This window comes from Prionailurus viverrinus, chromosome B2, assembly GCF_022837055.1.
Source record: "Prionailurus viverrinus isolate Anna chromosome B2, UM_Priviv_1.0, whole genome shotgun sequence".
In the NCBI taxonomy this organism is placed as follows: Eukaryota; Metazoa; Chordata; class Mammalia; order Carnivora; family Felidae; genus Prionailurus; species Prionailurus viverrinus.
Genome location: NC_062565.1, coordinates 143600658 through 143617494, shown reverse-complemented (window position 1 = coordinate 143617494; position 16837 = coordinate 143600658).

The window sequence follows — 16837 nt, the reverse complement described above, 5'->3', positions numbered from 1 at the left end:
CCCATTCACTATTCACCTGGGGGAGTTTAGAGGCTTGGAGAGAATGGCAATCACACAAACCACATCCAGACAAACCAGACAAGGGTCCTCAGCTGAGAAAAGGAAAGAATTGTGTCTCCCTGAAGCAAGTGATTTCTCAGGTGGCAATGGGAAGGAAGCAAATCAAAGAATTCAAAAGTAGATTCACATTCCCTTTCATAAACACTATCATATGACAAATTAGTGTAAACTCCACATGTACTTCTTTTTTTTTTAATGTTTATTTGTGTTTGAGAGAGAGAGAGACAGAGACAGAGTGTGAGCGGGGGAGGGCCAGAGAGAGAGAGAGACACAGAATCCGAAGCAGGCTCCGGGCTCTGAGCGATCAGCACACAGCCTGACGTGGGGCTCGAACCCACGAGATGCGAGATCACGACCAGAGCCGAAGTTGGAGGCTTAACCAACGGAGCCACCCAGGCACCGCCACGTGTACTTCTTGTACCAAGAAAATGCACGGCTTTCATGAAACCAAAAAGAGCACCCCGGTTGTTCAGAGAAAAGGAATTGTTGTCACATAAAGCCTATTGCCTAGCAACCAAACAGCACACCTTTCTTCCAGCCATGGACACACACAGCCTCGCCCTCTTGCCTGCTCATTCCTCCTGACTGACAAATACAGGGCTCTTTTGATAGGATCTGGGGTTGGGAGAACTGAGTTTTAAGGTTCTGGCTTAAAAACACCAATTAGTATGAAGTTTTGAAAATAGCTAAGAATTTAACCATGTAGTCAGAGTCTCTGAAAGAGCCACAATACAATAAAACAAGAGGACCATTGGGCTGAGTTCCTTTTCTGTTTTGTCTTGTTTTGTTTTGTTTTCCATACTGACAGTTTCCCAGGAGAGTCACTCTTCTCCCCCTTAGCCACAGGCACCAAAGTCCTTCTCTGACTTTCATGCTTAGAGTGAAAATGGAGTCTTGCAACCCAGCACTTCTCTTCAGACCTTAAATCCATTGGTGAAAACCCATGCCCATCAATGCCAGCTTTATTTCATTGCCAAATGCTAAGTCACAATGGGCAACTTACCTCCTTTCATACGTGCTGTATAACAGAACCATTGGACAGAATGTTTGCAAGCAAGTTGCTAACCAACATTCTATAGAACAGAGTGTATTCAGTGATGACTCACAGATAAATTACTTCACCCTCACGGACCTCAAACTGGGTGTGCCATTTGCTGTAGATTGACTCATCGCTTAACCCTTCCAGGTATGGAGAAATCCCACTTGCCTTCTTTCCCCCACGATACCTCAAGTGCCTCTGAGTGGTGGCAGACACTGCTGGGGAGGGACAATAGCTGTTCACAAGGGCTATCTCATCCCAGAGCATGACTACTTGTTTTTCAATACATGTTGCAGCCAGCAGCGGGGCATTGATTGTGGGAAAATGCAAATTCCAGCAGTTCAGCAATTAGATGCAAAAAACAGGAGTAAAGCATCTCTAGGAATGTAAGCAGTTTTACATTCAAGAAAAGCTCAATACTCTCTAACATGTTACCCCATCCCACTTATTATCTGTTCTAAAAGACATTTAACATGTCTTTTTCCCATCAGCATCCAAGGTCTTCGAGGTCTTCAACTTTTTTTTTTAAGTTTATCTATTTGTTTGAGAGAGACCAACATGGTGTGAGTGGGGGATGGGCAGAGAGCGAGAGGGAGCAAGAGAGAGAATCCCAAGTAGGCTCCTTGCTGTCAGCACAGCACCTGATGCGGGGCTCGAACCCACAAACCATGAGAGCATGGACCGTGAGATCATGACCTGAGCCAAAACCAAGAGTCTGACACTCAGACCACTGAACCATCCAGGCACCTCAACAGACACTTATTAAATGAGCCACCCAGGCACCCCAGGTCTTCAACATCTGATGCCAACTGATGACCTGAGTAGGAGGGAGAGGTCTGTATATCTCACTCAGGTTATGCTCCTTCTTTTTGTAAATGTTCTCTTGTGTGAAAAAAAAAAAAACCAGGGACACCACTGTGGCATTAATACGAATACATGCAGCTTTAGTCATGAAAGACATATTCCCCCAATTTCTTTGTGATTTTATGACTTGTCATTTTCTTCCAATCTTCTTTCCTCTGCTTAAGATCAGTAATAATAGGAGTCTAATGACTTGTGATAATAGCAAAGGCAAAATATTTAATCCCAGCTCTGAAATGTTGGTATAGTCTTAAGACTGTTCATGGAGGACTGATGATTTCTGCAAGAACTAAGAATGATCTAGAGTCACAAGCTGACCCAGAAGGCTAGGGGAGTACTTTCTTCTCTATTTTTAAGATGTTAGTTTTTAGAGCAGTTTTAGGCTCACAGAAAAATTGATGTGAATGCACAGAGAATTCCTATATACCCTTTGCTCACACATACGCACAGCCTCCCCCCTTGTCAGCAACCCCCACCAGAATGGGACATTTGTTGCAGTGGATGAACCTACATGGACACACTGTCATCATCCAAAGTCCATAGTTTACATCAGGGTTCACTCTTGGTGTTGTACATTTTATGGGTTCGGATAAATGTATAATGACATGTATCCACCATTAGAGTAGCATACAGAGCAGTCTCACTGCTCTAAAAGTCCTCCGTGCTCTACTTATTCATCCCTCCCTCCCTCCAACCCCGGGCAACCACTAATCCTTTTACTGCCTCTATAGTTTTGCCTTTTCCAAAATGTCATATAGTTGGAATCATATAGTATGTAGCCTTTTCAGATTATCTTATTTCACTTAGTAATATGCTTTAACATTTTCTCTACATCCTTTCATGGTTTGATGGCTGATTTATTTTCAGTGCTGTATAATATTCTATTGCCTCATTGTACTAACCTTTATTCACCTACTGAAGGGCATCTCGGTTGCTTCCACATTGTGCTTTTTTTTTTTTTTAATTTTTTTTTTCAACGTTTATTTATTTTTGGGACAGAGAGAGACAGAGCATGAACGGGGGAGGGGCAGAGAGAGAGGGAGACACAGAATCGGAAACAGGCTCCGGGCTCTGAGCCATCAGCCCAGAGCCCGACGCGGGGCTCGAACTCCCGGACCGCGAGATCGTGACCTGGCTGAAGTCGGACGCTTAACCGACTGCGCCACCCAGGCGCCCCCACATTGTGCTTTTTTGAATAAAGCTGCTATAAATGTTCATGTAATGGGCTTTGTGTAGACGTGAATTTACAGCTCATTGGGGTAAATATCAAGGAATATGATTGCTGAACCATATGGTAAAAGTATGTTTAGTTTTCTAAGAAACTGCCTAGCTGTCTTCCAAAGTGGTTGTACCGTTTTGCATACCCACCAGCAATGACTGAGAGTTCCTGTCACTCCATAGCCTCACCAGCATTTGGTGTTGTCAATGTTTTAGATTTTGGCCATTCTAACAGGAGTGTAGTGGTCCTCATTTTTATTTTAATCTGCTGCGTGTTCCTGATGACAGAGGATGTGCAGTATCTTTTCACATGCTTATATCTTCTTTGTGAGATGTCTGTAAAGGTTTTGGCCGATGTTTCAGTCAGGTTGTTTATTTTCTTATTAACGAGGGAAAGTAGTTGTAAGGGGTAATTCACTCTCTTCATCAACTAAACACCCAGATGTCTCAGCTGTGCCTGTAAACTCTATGGTGCAGTGAAGCTCTACCTCCTTCCAGAATGGTCCTCAGGTTGGCACAAAGTGCTCAGAGGCTAAGGGCACAGTCTTGGAGACCCCAGACTCTGTACCCTTCCTACTGGATAACCTCAGGCAAGTTACTTGATCTCTTTCATGCTCAGGTTTCTTCTGCATACAAATTAAGATCATCATAGTCCTCATGTCTAGGGGTTTGTACAGATTAAATAAGACAACATTGACAGCACTCCAGCATAGTGCCTGACACACCAGGTAAGCACTCAGGAAACATTACTTGTTGTTAATAAGAAGTGAATCATGGGAAGGAGTTATCAAGTGAAACTGGGTTTTGAGAATCACCATTGGCCGGTTTGGTTTGTGTGTCGGTTGCTAGAAACACCATAACAAAATCCACAGACGAGGTGCCTTCAATAACAGAAATTTATTTTCTCACCATCCTGGAGGATAGAAGCCCCAAATCAAAGTGTCAACAGCGCTGGCTTCTCCTGAGGCCTCTCTCGCCAGCTTGCAGATGGCCTCTTTCTCCCCATGTCTTCCTTGGTCTTCCTTCCGTGTGTGTCTGTGTCCAAATTTCCTCTTCTTGTAAGGACACCGGTCATACTGGATTAGGTCCACACTAATGACTTCATTTTAACTTATTTACCTCTTTAAAGACCCTATCTCCAAATACAATCACATTCAGATGTCCTGAGGGTTAGGGCTTTAGTATACGAATTTGAGGTGGAGGGACACAATTCAACAGATAAGAGTTTGGAAAATCTATCTGCTTTGGTCGGGCTTTTTCAAGAAAATGGCATAAGCTTTGAAGAGACCAGGAAAAGGCAATCTCCCTGCTCTGCTCTATACAGTCTGAAGTCTGCTTTCTGGAGCCCGGCACATGAAGGAGTCAGCACTATTAAATGGAACAAGCAAAAGGTGCCTTGATAAATGGAGTCCTCTAGAACACAGGCCAGCTACCAAATCCCACAGCCCCATGTGTTATCAGTTGAGTTGCATTACCCCAAATGTGACCTTATTTGGAGGTAGGGTCCTTATAAAGGTAACCAAGTTTAAAATGAGGTGTTTAGGGTGGGCTCTAATCCAATAAAACTGTGTTGTAAAAGGGGGAAATTTGGACCCAGAGACACACGCAAAGGAAGATGGTGTAAAGACACATTTACAAGCCATGAGGGAGGCCTAGAACAGGTCCTTCCTTCAGCCCTCAGAAGGAACCAATTCCACTGACACCTTAAGTTAAGACTTCTAGCCTCCAGAATTGTGGGAAAATAAATGTCTGTTGGGGCGCCTGGGTGGTTCAGTGGTTGAGTGTCGGACTCTTGATTTCAGTTCGGGTCAAGACCCCAGGGTCGTGGGATCAAGCCCCACATCAGGCTCTGTGCTGAGTGTGGAGCCTGCTTAAGATTCTCTCTCTCCCTTTCTCTCTCCCCTCCCCGCCCCCTGCCCTCCTCCACTCCCGCTCTCTCTCAAAACAAATAACATTAAAAAAAAAAATAAATAAATGTCTGTCACTTAAGCAAGTAGTTTGTCACAGTAGTCCTAGCAAGCTATCGTGCCATGCTTCCTTTCTGTACCTGACAGCTATATAATCTGTTGATGGTATTTAGGCCTTAAGATACAATGATGAATAATTTACATTTCCTGTCCTTAAGAAGCTCAAAGGCTTTGGAGGGGTAACAATTACATGAAAAAATCATTTGGGTTGGGGTGCCTGGCTGGCTCAGTCCATAGAGCACGTGACTCTTGATCACAGGGTCATGAGTTCAAGCCCCACATTGGGTGTGGAGCCTACTTTAAAAATCAGACAATCAGGGGTACTTGACTGGCTCAGTTGGTAGAGCCTGTGACTGACTCTTGATCTCAGCATTGTGAGGGATTATGAGTATGAGCCCCATGTTGGGGGTAGAGTTCACTTTAAAAAAAAAAAAAACGTAAAAACACCATCTAGGTTCAGTGTGGCTGGTGTTCCATTTCCTTGTTGGTCAGGAAATAGGTTTTCAGGTTTATTTTAATTTGGTGTCAGAACCCTGACTCTGGCTAAGGAGGAGTCATTCTCTGTGGGGTGAGGGGCAACATTAGACCTCCTTTAGCATCCTGCCAACTGCCCTTCTCACCTAACTCCCCATCCAGTCTAGCAACCCTCCAATCCTTCCGGCACACAGGATCAGAGTCTTTGGGAAGACAAATCAGGTCTTACCACAGCTCGAACCACCTCACTCCTCTCTGGCTTAAAGCGTTTCAGTGATTTCCCGTTTTCCAAACATGAGCATACCCCCCTAAAATGGCGTATACGCTGGCATGGCCTCCTGGGTCAGCTATGCTGACCTTACTCCCCCACAAGAACCTGGGTTTGCTGCTCCTTCTGCCTGAACCCCCCTTCCCTCCTCTCTTGACCTGGTCAATCTACCTCCCTCCAGATCTTGTTCATTCATCCATCGTCGCTCCTAGAGAACTTTCCTAAAATACCCAACTTAGGGCAAATCTCACATGGTCCTCGCCAGCACCGGGTACATCTACCTCCTTGTCATAGTTGAGATTTTTTAATTTATTGGTGCAGTTTTAAGCGCTATGAAAGCATGTCTATATCCATTCACTATAATATCTTCGGCGCTTGGGTACATGATTGGGGCTCAATAAATATTGTCTGAATGAATCAATGAATACGTGAGTGAGTGGGTCAGTACTGACCCCTAGAAGTTCCAATTTGGGAAGCAAGCTATCGTATTTGAAAAATAGTAAAGTATTAGTGAGTATGAACACAGTACAGATTTGAGCATCATTGTAGAAACAAACTTTTTGCAAAGTTGGTAAGTATTAAAAAGCTCCTTATCTCTGGAAATCAGCTTCCTCCTATGGCTTTGAGTACATTTTCTGAATATTTACTTAATTGTCTATTCGCTAAAAAAACCTCTCACACATGTTTAGAGAGATTTTAAGTAATTCTAATCCCCTCATTTTTAAACAGTCAGACACCAGTCGCCAAGTTAATCGATTTCATTGCCAGACTGAGAATTCTCCAAGCCTTCTGAATTTAATTTAAACTGATTGCATACTGAATGAGTTTGAAGGACTGTAAGGCAAAAGTGCATCTGCTCCAGAACTGATCTACCAAATGTTCATTGGTTTGTGCTGGTGCGAAGAGCATTCTGAGTCTAGCGGCCCAGCCCCGGAGGACGTGGTGATCTACTGTGCGCACGAGGGTATAAACAAGAGTCGCCGTGCAGCAACGTAAGTGCTACCCAAGGAGGGTTCAAGATGCTATCAAGCTCTCACAGCAAATGGAAAATGTAACACTTAACACAATCACCCCAAGCCTCTACATTTTAATGAGAATCACGATTGGAGAAGGAAACACCCTGAAAAAAACCAAGATTGAATTACAGTTTACCTAACAGCAGAACAAATAGTTGGGCATTCGTCTTTCCTCACCTTTAGAAAACGTGAGCTAACTGCTTCCTTTGTCAGCTTGCCTGAGAATGCCCCTTCCGCTCTTGTCATTTCTTTGTATTTCCCTCCCTTCCTCCCTTGGCCAGGGCCTTTCTCCTGGGGTGTAATTATGTTTTTACTTTGTAGTTGGTCTTTGGCCACTGAGTTCCCTCAGGAGAGGAACTCATATTCCCTAAATCACCTGACTTTTCAGTATATCCTCCTTGATTCCTGGCTTTCTTAAAAATACAAATAGGGGCGCCTGGGTGGCGCAGTCGGTTAAGCGTCCGACTTCAGCCAGGTCACGATCTCGCGGTCTGTGGGTTCGAGCCCCGCGTCGGGCTCTGGGCTGATGGCTCAGAGCCTGGAGCCTGTTTCCGATTCTGTGTCTCCCTCTCTCTCTGCCCCTTCCCCGTTCATGCTCTGTCTCTCTCTGTCCCAAAAATAAATAAACGTTGAAAAAAAAAATTAAAAAAAAAATACAAATAAACCAATTCCCTATTAAAATACTTAAGAACTTGGAGTGGACAGGGAATTCAGAATCCTAAAATACAGGTTCAACCTTCAACCTTTCAGTTATTTTGGAGTATTTATAATGCAGCTCTCTAAACAACATGGAAATTGGGATGGAAATCAAAACTGTTAGCCCGTTCAAGGCAGACTTTCTAACTGTGAGATCATGACCTGAGCCGAAGTCAGACACTTAACCGGCTGAGCCACCCAGGCGCCCCTATAAGCATAATTTATTACTACCTACTTCTCTTCTGACCCCATTGGACAAAATGGCTCAGGTTAGTCAAAATGTTTTCCTCTGATATATTTTTAAACTGTCAGGTCCAATTAAGTTCTCGGTATATTAGTAAGTAAAGCTATCTTATGGTATCTGCTTTCTTTCTTTCTTTTTAAAGTTTATTTATTTATTTTTGAGGGGCAGGGAGGGGCAGAAAGAGAGGGGGAGAGAGAGTCCTAAACAAGCTCCTTGCTGTCAGTGCAGAGCCTGACTCTGGGCTCAATCCCATGAACTCTGAGATCATGACCTGAGCCAAAGTCAGATGCTCAACCGACTGCACCACCCAGGCACCCCTCCCTTCCTTCCTTCCTTCCTTGCTTCCTTCCTTCTTTCTTATTTTTGTTTTTTAGTAGGCTTCACACCCAGCATGGAGTCCAACTTGGGGCTTGAGCTCATGACCATGAGCTCAAGACCTGAGCCGAGATCAAAAGTCAGATGCTTAACCAACTAAGCCACCCAGGTGGCTCATTCATTCACCCACTGCATTCAGAATTTATAGAAAGTAGAGTTTCTTGTTATGTAATTAGCTAACAAGAGATGTCCCTTCCTGAGAGGAGAGGTGGCTATGCAGGTGGCCTGCTAGTGGACAGTAGTCTCTTTTGCTCTCTAGGTCACTGTTTGGACCCCAGCAATTGACTCCAGAGCTAATCATATAGGGAGAATGATATGAGAAGCCAAAGTCACTCACTCATGCATTCGTTCATTCAACTGATATTTATAGTTGGTGCCAGGCAGTGTCCTTGACCTTGGGGAAACAGCAGAGCACACCGCAGGCCAAGTGCCTGCCTTCATGGAGTTTACATTCTAGCAAGTGAAACAGACCATAAATATATAAACAAGTAATGATGTACTTTTATGTCCGGTAACATTAAGTGGGACGGAGAAATTAAGGCAGATGAAGGGGTCAGAGCTGATGACAGGTGATATGAGGGACCTATTACTGACATATCCCAGTTTGGAATTAAAAAGAGGCCTGCAGAAATGCTCTGTATGTCTTGATGTTTCAGGGGCTGTTTGATACTCCAAATTCACATCCAGGTTATGGTCAGTCACAAGGATCTACAATTAGCTGAATTGTAAAGGTATACCACTCTGAGTGTCACTTGTGAGTGACAGAAAACCCAACTCAAACAGGTGTGGGAAAGAAAAGAGAATCTCTTAGTTTGCTTAACTGAAAACTTCAGGGGGGTTGGCCAAGCTGGACCCAGGAGTTCAAATAATGTCATTTGGACCCCAACCTCTCTTCTCTTGGGTATGCTTTCTTCCATTTTTACTTCATTTTCAGCAGGGTCGAGCAGATATCTGAATAGCTGAAGTCCATCTCTGTCTCCCAAGAGTTAAATCGACAAACAAAAAATGGAATTGAGTCCCACTGAAAGAATTGAAGACCTCTGCTGAAACCAGTCACTGTGGACAGGGGGATTCCACCTCCTCACTGGCCATTCTGAGACACATGTCCAAACTCAGAGCTAGGGTTCAAGGCAGCTCAGCAAACCACATGGGCCAATGATGGAACAAGGCAAGCACTGGTTCTGTTACTGGAAGAATGGGGAAAGGATGTTGGGGAACTGAAATCAAGAAATGTCCATGATCACATACAGAAACTCTACTCTTTTACATCCTCTCCAACACCAATTTTGTTACTGATGTCACAAATAACATCTTTTTATATTTTGTATCCATTAACATGGGGGTATAGTTTGTATTTTGGGCTTTTATCCTTTGAATCCTACACCAAAATTAAAAGTGACTTATGCACCACCATTCTAATATTACGGGATTATGTATTTGTCTATGTATTTACCTTTATCAGAGAACTTTATATTTTCATGTGCTTTGTGTTGCCATACAAGTCATTTTCTTAAGAGGAAAGTGTGTATACACACACACACACACACACACAAATATATTTCTCATTTTGGCAAAGTCCTTGTCCTTCAGTTACCTCGGGGTTTATTATTGTTCTGTCTTATGGATTTTTTAAAAACAATTTATGATCTTTTCCTTTAAGCTTGAATAATTTTCAAGGTGCTTTCAGTCTCTTGTTGCTTTTCCAGAACCTTAGGTCACCCAAACCTAGTCTCTGAACTTAGCAGAGGTAAATAATCTCCTTGCCTTAGAAAAACTTAACCGCGAAGAGTCTCAAATAAATTTTCTCCTCAGTGTATTTCTCTCATTGATTGCACGGCTCAGAACCCCACCAAAATGTAACATCGTCCGAGATCCATGCATGGTGAGCATTTAGCGGGACCACGCCCAGTGTGGTCCTCTGCAGTGACATGTCCTGTTGCGGAAAGCAGAGGTCCCAGAACCCTAGAGATTTTCTGCAGAGAAACTTTACAACATCACTTCCCAGAAAGATCCCTGGCTGGGATCTTTTAACGCACCTTGTGGAACTCAAGTGGGAAATCCAACTTTCTGAAAGTCTAAAGCAGTTGTGTTATTCAAACAATTAGGGATTTAAACAATTTGAGCTATTTTTAGTTTGTTGCAGACCACAAAGTTGTAAATAACAAACGTAAAGGCTTCATGCTGGGCATATAATACGGTTTTCTAAAAGAAGTTGCCGTGTTCGTTACCACTGTGGGGTTAGAGGTATGGGAACCTGCCAACAGTGGTATGTTTCCTGGATGCCATACAAGCTACACCTGAAGTTTGAGGTACTTTTTACTGCAAGTTAAGTGCTCTCCAATAGTCTCTGCATTGAAGTCTGTTCATATGGTTTGTTGGTGAAATTATTGGGCAGCTTTTGCTGATAATTATGAGGCTTCTGAACTTAGAATCCTCTTTGACAACATTCTGCTGAGACTGCATAGGTCCCTAGACACGCCAATTGCGTGCCCTGTATTGCAGAGTTTCCTTACCTGGGTAAATGCAAATGTGATCAATAAATACAGAACCGGAATGGAAACTGAATGTGGTAATCAACATACCAACTGGGATCCAGGCCGTACTTTTTAGAGCTTGCTTTCCTACCTGTGGATCACCTGCTTACCACAGTTTTCTCCCTTCTCTTTATCTGACCCTGATCTCTCTCGCATTAGAAAAAAAAGACACCAGGCATTCTTCTTATTGCCCCAAAGAATGTGAGCTCTTTATTCTTTGACCTCACCACACGTTGTAACTTTCGCGGAAGTTCCTTAGATCTGCGCAGTGTTCCAGTTATCTATGCACATCGTATCCTTGCCCTCACTGGCTAGACTGAAGGATGTAAATTTAATCATGAAACTTCCCACGTTTGCAGCGTGTGTCGGTGTTGTGCAGCGCATAGGTTGTCTGGTGCAATGATGTCCGACTCTTTTTTTTTTTTTAATTTTTTAATATTTTATTTCTGAGAGAGAGAGCTCGCACAAGCGGGGGAGGGGCAGAGAGAGAGGAAGACAGAAGATCAGAAGCAGGCTCCATGCTGACAGCAGTGAGCCCAATGTGGGGTTTGAGCTCAGGAACCGTGAGATCATGACCTGAGTGGAAGTCGGATGCTTAACCAACTGAACCACCTAGGCACCACCTTTTTTTTTTTTTTAAGCTTATTTATTTATTTTTGAGAGGCGGGGAGGGGCAGAGAGAGGGAGAGAAAGAATCCCAAGCAGGCTCAGCAGTGTCAGCACAGAGCCCAACACAGGGCTCGATGTCATGAACCCTGAGATCAAGAGTCGGACCCTCAACCAACTGAGCTACCCACGCACCCCTAATGATGTCTGACTCTTAAATGTGTGGTTCCTGGATGAAACTCCATCATTATCTTCTTTCCTGAAAATGTGCTTCCCACTTTGGTACATCTCCTTGAAGCAATTTTTCAAGAAATTTCAAGGAGTTGGTGATTAGTCTACAGTGGAAATATTTGTCTAGTATGGAGTCTAGGGAGGCCAGACGCCAGGTCAGCATTTTTCCTGAGGAAAAGGAACCCCCTTGAAACAGAAGCATACAATCTTGGGTGTTCATGAAATAGAGAAAGAATGAGGGATGCCAAGTTTCATCCTATGGCAGATGGATGTTGAGCCTCAGACATATTTTCTTCTTTCTAAGAGTAATTAATGGATTTTTCACTTCTGGTTGTGAAAATGAAAATAAAAACAAAGCAAAGCTGTGATGGTCCTCTGCAAATTTGGATATGCTCTGGAAATGTCCTTTCAAGGGTTGGCAACCTCAGGACATAAACAGCTGGCATTTGAATCATGTTCTTATTTGATAGGGCAGATTTTACCAGCCCCACCTGATACAAGAGAAGACTGCAATCGTGGAGGTCACCCCAGCTACTCCAACGTAGAGTTTTCTTTCAGCCCCAAGTCTCTGGTTCCATCTCCTGTGCTGTGCCCACTACCCACCCTCGTCCTGTAGAAGAATCTGATTCTTCACAGAAATCATGGAGGGCCCCAGAGCAGGAGGTCAAGCTCTGGTTGCTAGCTTTTCATTCCAGCCTGAATGTCTCTTTCAGGACGATGCTGGGCCCCTCTGGTCCCTGTCTTCCAGGCCCCCATTCCCCAGAACATGTGCGCGCACGTGCACGCGCACACACACACACACACACACCAGCTAGAGAACAAAAAACAGGGCGTAGGGTCCCTGCCTGCTCCACCTTCACATTCTCACAGAACCAGCCAGGATTCCCCGCTGTGAGGACGGGAGCCAGAATCTCCTGCCATCCAAGCAGGGACAGGCAGTGGCCACCATGTCACCTCAGCAAGTCCCACGATGCCAGGGGACGGGCTAGAGTCTCCAGGGCTTGCTGGCCACTGCCTCTCCCTCCCTCTGGAGAAGCTCATCAGTTCAGGTATTCTGCAGGCCTGCCAATTTAGTAAATATTTATTAGAGACAGTGACTCACATTTATTTATTGAGTCTCTACCCTGTGCAACACACAGCACTACTACCTACTAATTAAAATTTCCCGGGCACTCACTGAGCACATGAACTGACATTAACATCACAATAGCTCTAGGTGTTGTGGTTATTTTACAGACGAGAAAAGACAAATGGCTTAAGGATCTTGCTCAGGTTTTACAAGAGGGTGAGTGACAAACCCAGGTCTGTTTCTCTCCAGAACTACCCGGCTGTAGGCAAGGAGCTGAGGATATAGAAGATGGCGGCCTAGATACCATTGTCATACTGGGTGTGATGGGTTGAATTGCATCCTCCAAAAAGACATGTTGAAGTCCTGCTCCCCCATACCTCAGAATATGAGCTTATTTGGAAGTGGGGTAATTACGGATTAATTAGTTACAGTAAGATGAGGTCAGATGGAAGCAGGGTGAACCCTTAATCCAATATGACTGGGTTCTTATAGGAAGAAAAGAGACACGGAGAGAAGGGGGCTATGTGATGACTAGGCAGAGACTGGATAATGTGGCCACAAGCCAAGGAATGCCCAGGGCTACTGAAAGCCAGAAGAACTGGGAAATCACTGGGAGGTGGTTTCTGAGGGAGCACGGCCCTGCTGACATCATGATTTCAGCCTTCTGGCCTCCAGAACCGTGGGACAATAAATTTCTGTTGTTTTAAGCCACGAAGCATGTGATGCTCTGTTATGGCAGCCCCAGGAAGCTAATAAACCAGGTTAAAAGAAGAGTGTTTTAATAGAGGTATGCAGCAAGTAATATAAGACTGAGTCTGTTGGGGCACCTGGGTGGCTCAGTCGGTTAAACGTCCGACTCTCGATTTTGGCTCAGGTCACGATCTCACGGTTCATGGGATTGAGCCCAACGTCAGGCTCTGAGCTGACAGCACAGAGCCTGCTTGGGATTCTCTCTCTCCCTCTCTCTCTGCCCCTCCCCTGCTTGTGCTCTCTCTCTCTCTCTCTCAAAATAAATAAACATTAAAAAAAAAAAAGACTTAGTCTGTTATATAAGAAAACAGAGTGGGAAGGCCTGAAAAGAGAAAAAAAGCGTGCTCGTTTGCACTTAGTCTTTTTTTTTTAATGATTTAAATATTTTTCTAATATTTTTTTTTAATTTTTTTTTTAATGTTTATTTATTTTTGAGACAGAGAGTGACAGAGCATGAACGGGGGAGGGTCAGAGAGAGGGAGACACAGAATCCGAAACAGGCTCCAGGCTCTGAGCTGTCAGCACAGAGCCCGACGCGGGGCTCTAACTCACGGACCGTGAGATCATGACCTGAGCCGAAGTCGGACGCTCAACCGACTGAGCCACCCAGGCGCCCGTCTAATATTTATTTTTGAGAGAGAGTGAGCACAGGGGAGGCACAGAGAGACAGAGAGAGAGAGAGAGAGAGAGAGAGAGAGAGAGAGAGAGACATAGAATCGAAAAGCAGGCTCTGTGCTGACAGCAGAGAGCCTGATGTGGGGCTCGCGCTCACAAACTGTGAGATCATGACCTGAGCTGAAGTTGGATGCTTAACCGACTGAGCCACCCAGCACCCCTGTACTTGCTCCTGAAGGGTAAGTAGGCTTCAGGAAGTGAATAGATGGGGCGGAGCGCTGAGCACCACAGCCAGGCCACGGAAAGGCTCAAGCCCAGGCACAGAGGAGGCGGCCTCTGACCCGCCTGGAAGGGGAGAAGGCCTGTGTTAGTGCAGTAAGGGGGTGGGGAGTGGTTGTCAGGCTGTTGTCCCCAGCCTTGTCCGGCACCCCTTCCTCAATGAGGGGTCCAAGTTGTCTCCTCTGGGCCCGGGACCCATCTTGCCCTGAAGCAGCTTTACTCTGCGGGACACAACACCAAGCTAGCCAAGGTCTGCCCCCTTTCCTGCTTGTTTTTATGACACCTTCAGGTTCCCCAGTCTCCTTGTGCTGCTCAGTCTAGTAACCAGGTTACTCCATTCATTTGCAGGTCCCCTCCCTGGGAATCGAGTCCTTCCTCTGTTGCCTGGGCCCTGGACCTTCCCGGAGCCTGGTGACTCCTTCCAGGACCTTCTACCCATGATCACGCCCACTGAGCTGCCTGGCTGTGCCCTCTGCCCAGCTGGGCCAGCCTGTCTGGCCCCACAGATGGCCTGGTTCCAAGTCCCAGTTCCTCGCAGCCACTCCAGCAGGCCCTGCCTTGAGCTAGAGCCCTGAAGGTTTGCGAGCAGGAGTGTGACATGATCCAAACCATAGCTCCAGCTGCCGTGTCAATGTTGCGCTGAAAAATAGATCATGTGGAAGCTGTATCTGGCAGAAACAGGGTGCTTAATGAGTATTTGTTGGCTCACCTAACAGATTAAAAGGCAACAACATGAAGATTGTTGTGATTGTCCAGGGCAGAGGTACTGAGCACCTCAATGTGGCCTTGTTTCATTTCATTTTATGTTATTTTTGTAAAAGTTGATTTATTTACTTTTGAAAGAGAGAGAAAGAGAGGGAGGGAGAGAGTGGGGTAGGGGTAGAGAGAGAGAGAGAGAGAGAAAGAGAGAGAGAATCCCAAGCAGGCTCCATGCTGCCAGTACAGAGCCTGACTCAGGGCTCAAACCCACGAACTGTGAGATTGTGACCTGAGCTGAAATCAAGAGATGCTTAACTGACTGAGTCCCTCAGGCACCCTGGCTTTGTCCCATTTTAGATACAGGTGACAGCAGGGACGAGGGGCCTTGGGCTCTATGATGTAGAGGGGAGAGCGAGGGCTTTGCTGATCAATCGTCTGGCTCCAGACCTGGCTCTGCTGCCTTGGGGAAGTGACTTCACCCCTGGGCCTCAGTTTCCTTTCATGGCACATGTCATGTGAACACGCACCTGTCAGAAGGACTGGAAGAGTGAGTGTGGAGCATGTGACCATTGACGTATGTGGTGGTCTGCCGTGGGAAACGGGTCAAGGGGTGGTAGACCCTCACCCCAGCCTCTAATTGCTTGGAAGAAGAATCAAAAGAATAAAGCATCACCGAGGTTCTTAAGGGTCTGGGGCACCTGGAGAAGGGGGTTACCTGGCAGGCACGCAGACTCAGAAAATAAAACTAAGGCGGTTGAGAAAACATAGACCAATTACACACATGACTGGATCTGGGTGCAACAAGAGAATAAGAAGTAGAAGCCCAGGGGTGCCTGGGTGGCTCAGTCGGTTAGGTGTCTGACTTTGGCTCAGGTCATGGTCTCGCGGTTTGTGGGTTTGAGCCCCGCGTCGGGCTCTGTGCTGACAGCTCAGAGCCTGGAGCCTGCTTTGGATTCTGTGTCTCCCTCTCTCTCTCTGCCCCTCCCCTGCTCATGCTGTCTCTCTCTCTCTCTCTCTCTCTGTGTGTGTCTCAAAGTTAAATAAGCATTAAAAAAAAAAAAAAAAGTAGAAGCCCAAAGCCAGCCGGACTGTCCTGATGCACACCGTGGTGCCAAGTCCCAGAGTGTTCGGTCCACACAGACCCTTGGGGCTGGCAGACGGCTGGTGTGGACCGAGTGGCTCTAGCTGGGGGAGAGAAGGGCTGGATGCCAGGCTGAGAAAATAGCTGCGGGAGTCAGGCCAGAAAGGAAGAGGTGGATATGAGTGGAATTGTCCAGATCGGTCCAGAGGGTGTGGATGGGCAGAAGATAAGGAGCTGAGAATGAGACAGATATTTACACCCAGTCTGACTGCCAAGCACCCCTCCAGGAGCGATGTGGCCCGCAGCCTGCCTGGCACAGCCGTGGAGTGGAAGCCGTGGACTCCCAGAGCACCTGGCTGTGGACAGGGCCAGGCTGCTCTGCCAGTTATCCTCTCAACTGGCAAGCCGGGCACGGTCCTGGCCACATGCCCAGGTCCCTTCTCAGCAAAGGGGCCCCGACACAGTGTGCTGCATTCACTTTTTCAGAGGTTTGTGCTCCAAAGCTTCGTAACAATTATAATTGAGTAGAAATGAAACACCACTCTGAGTTCTACAACCAAAATTTTAAATTTGTAAACAGAGAGAGAGAGCAAGCAAGTAGGGGAGGGAGGGGCAGAGAGAGAGGGAGACACAGAATCTGAAGCAGGCTCTGGGCTCTGAGCTGTCAGCACAGAGCCCGACGCAGGCCTCGAACTCATGACCTGTGAGATCCCGAGCTGAGCCTAAGTCGGACTCTCAGCTGACTGAGCCACCCA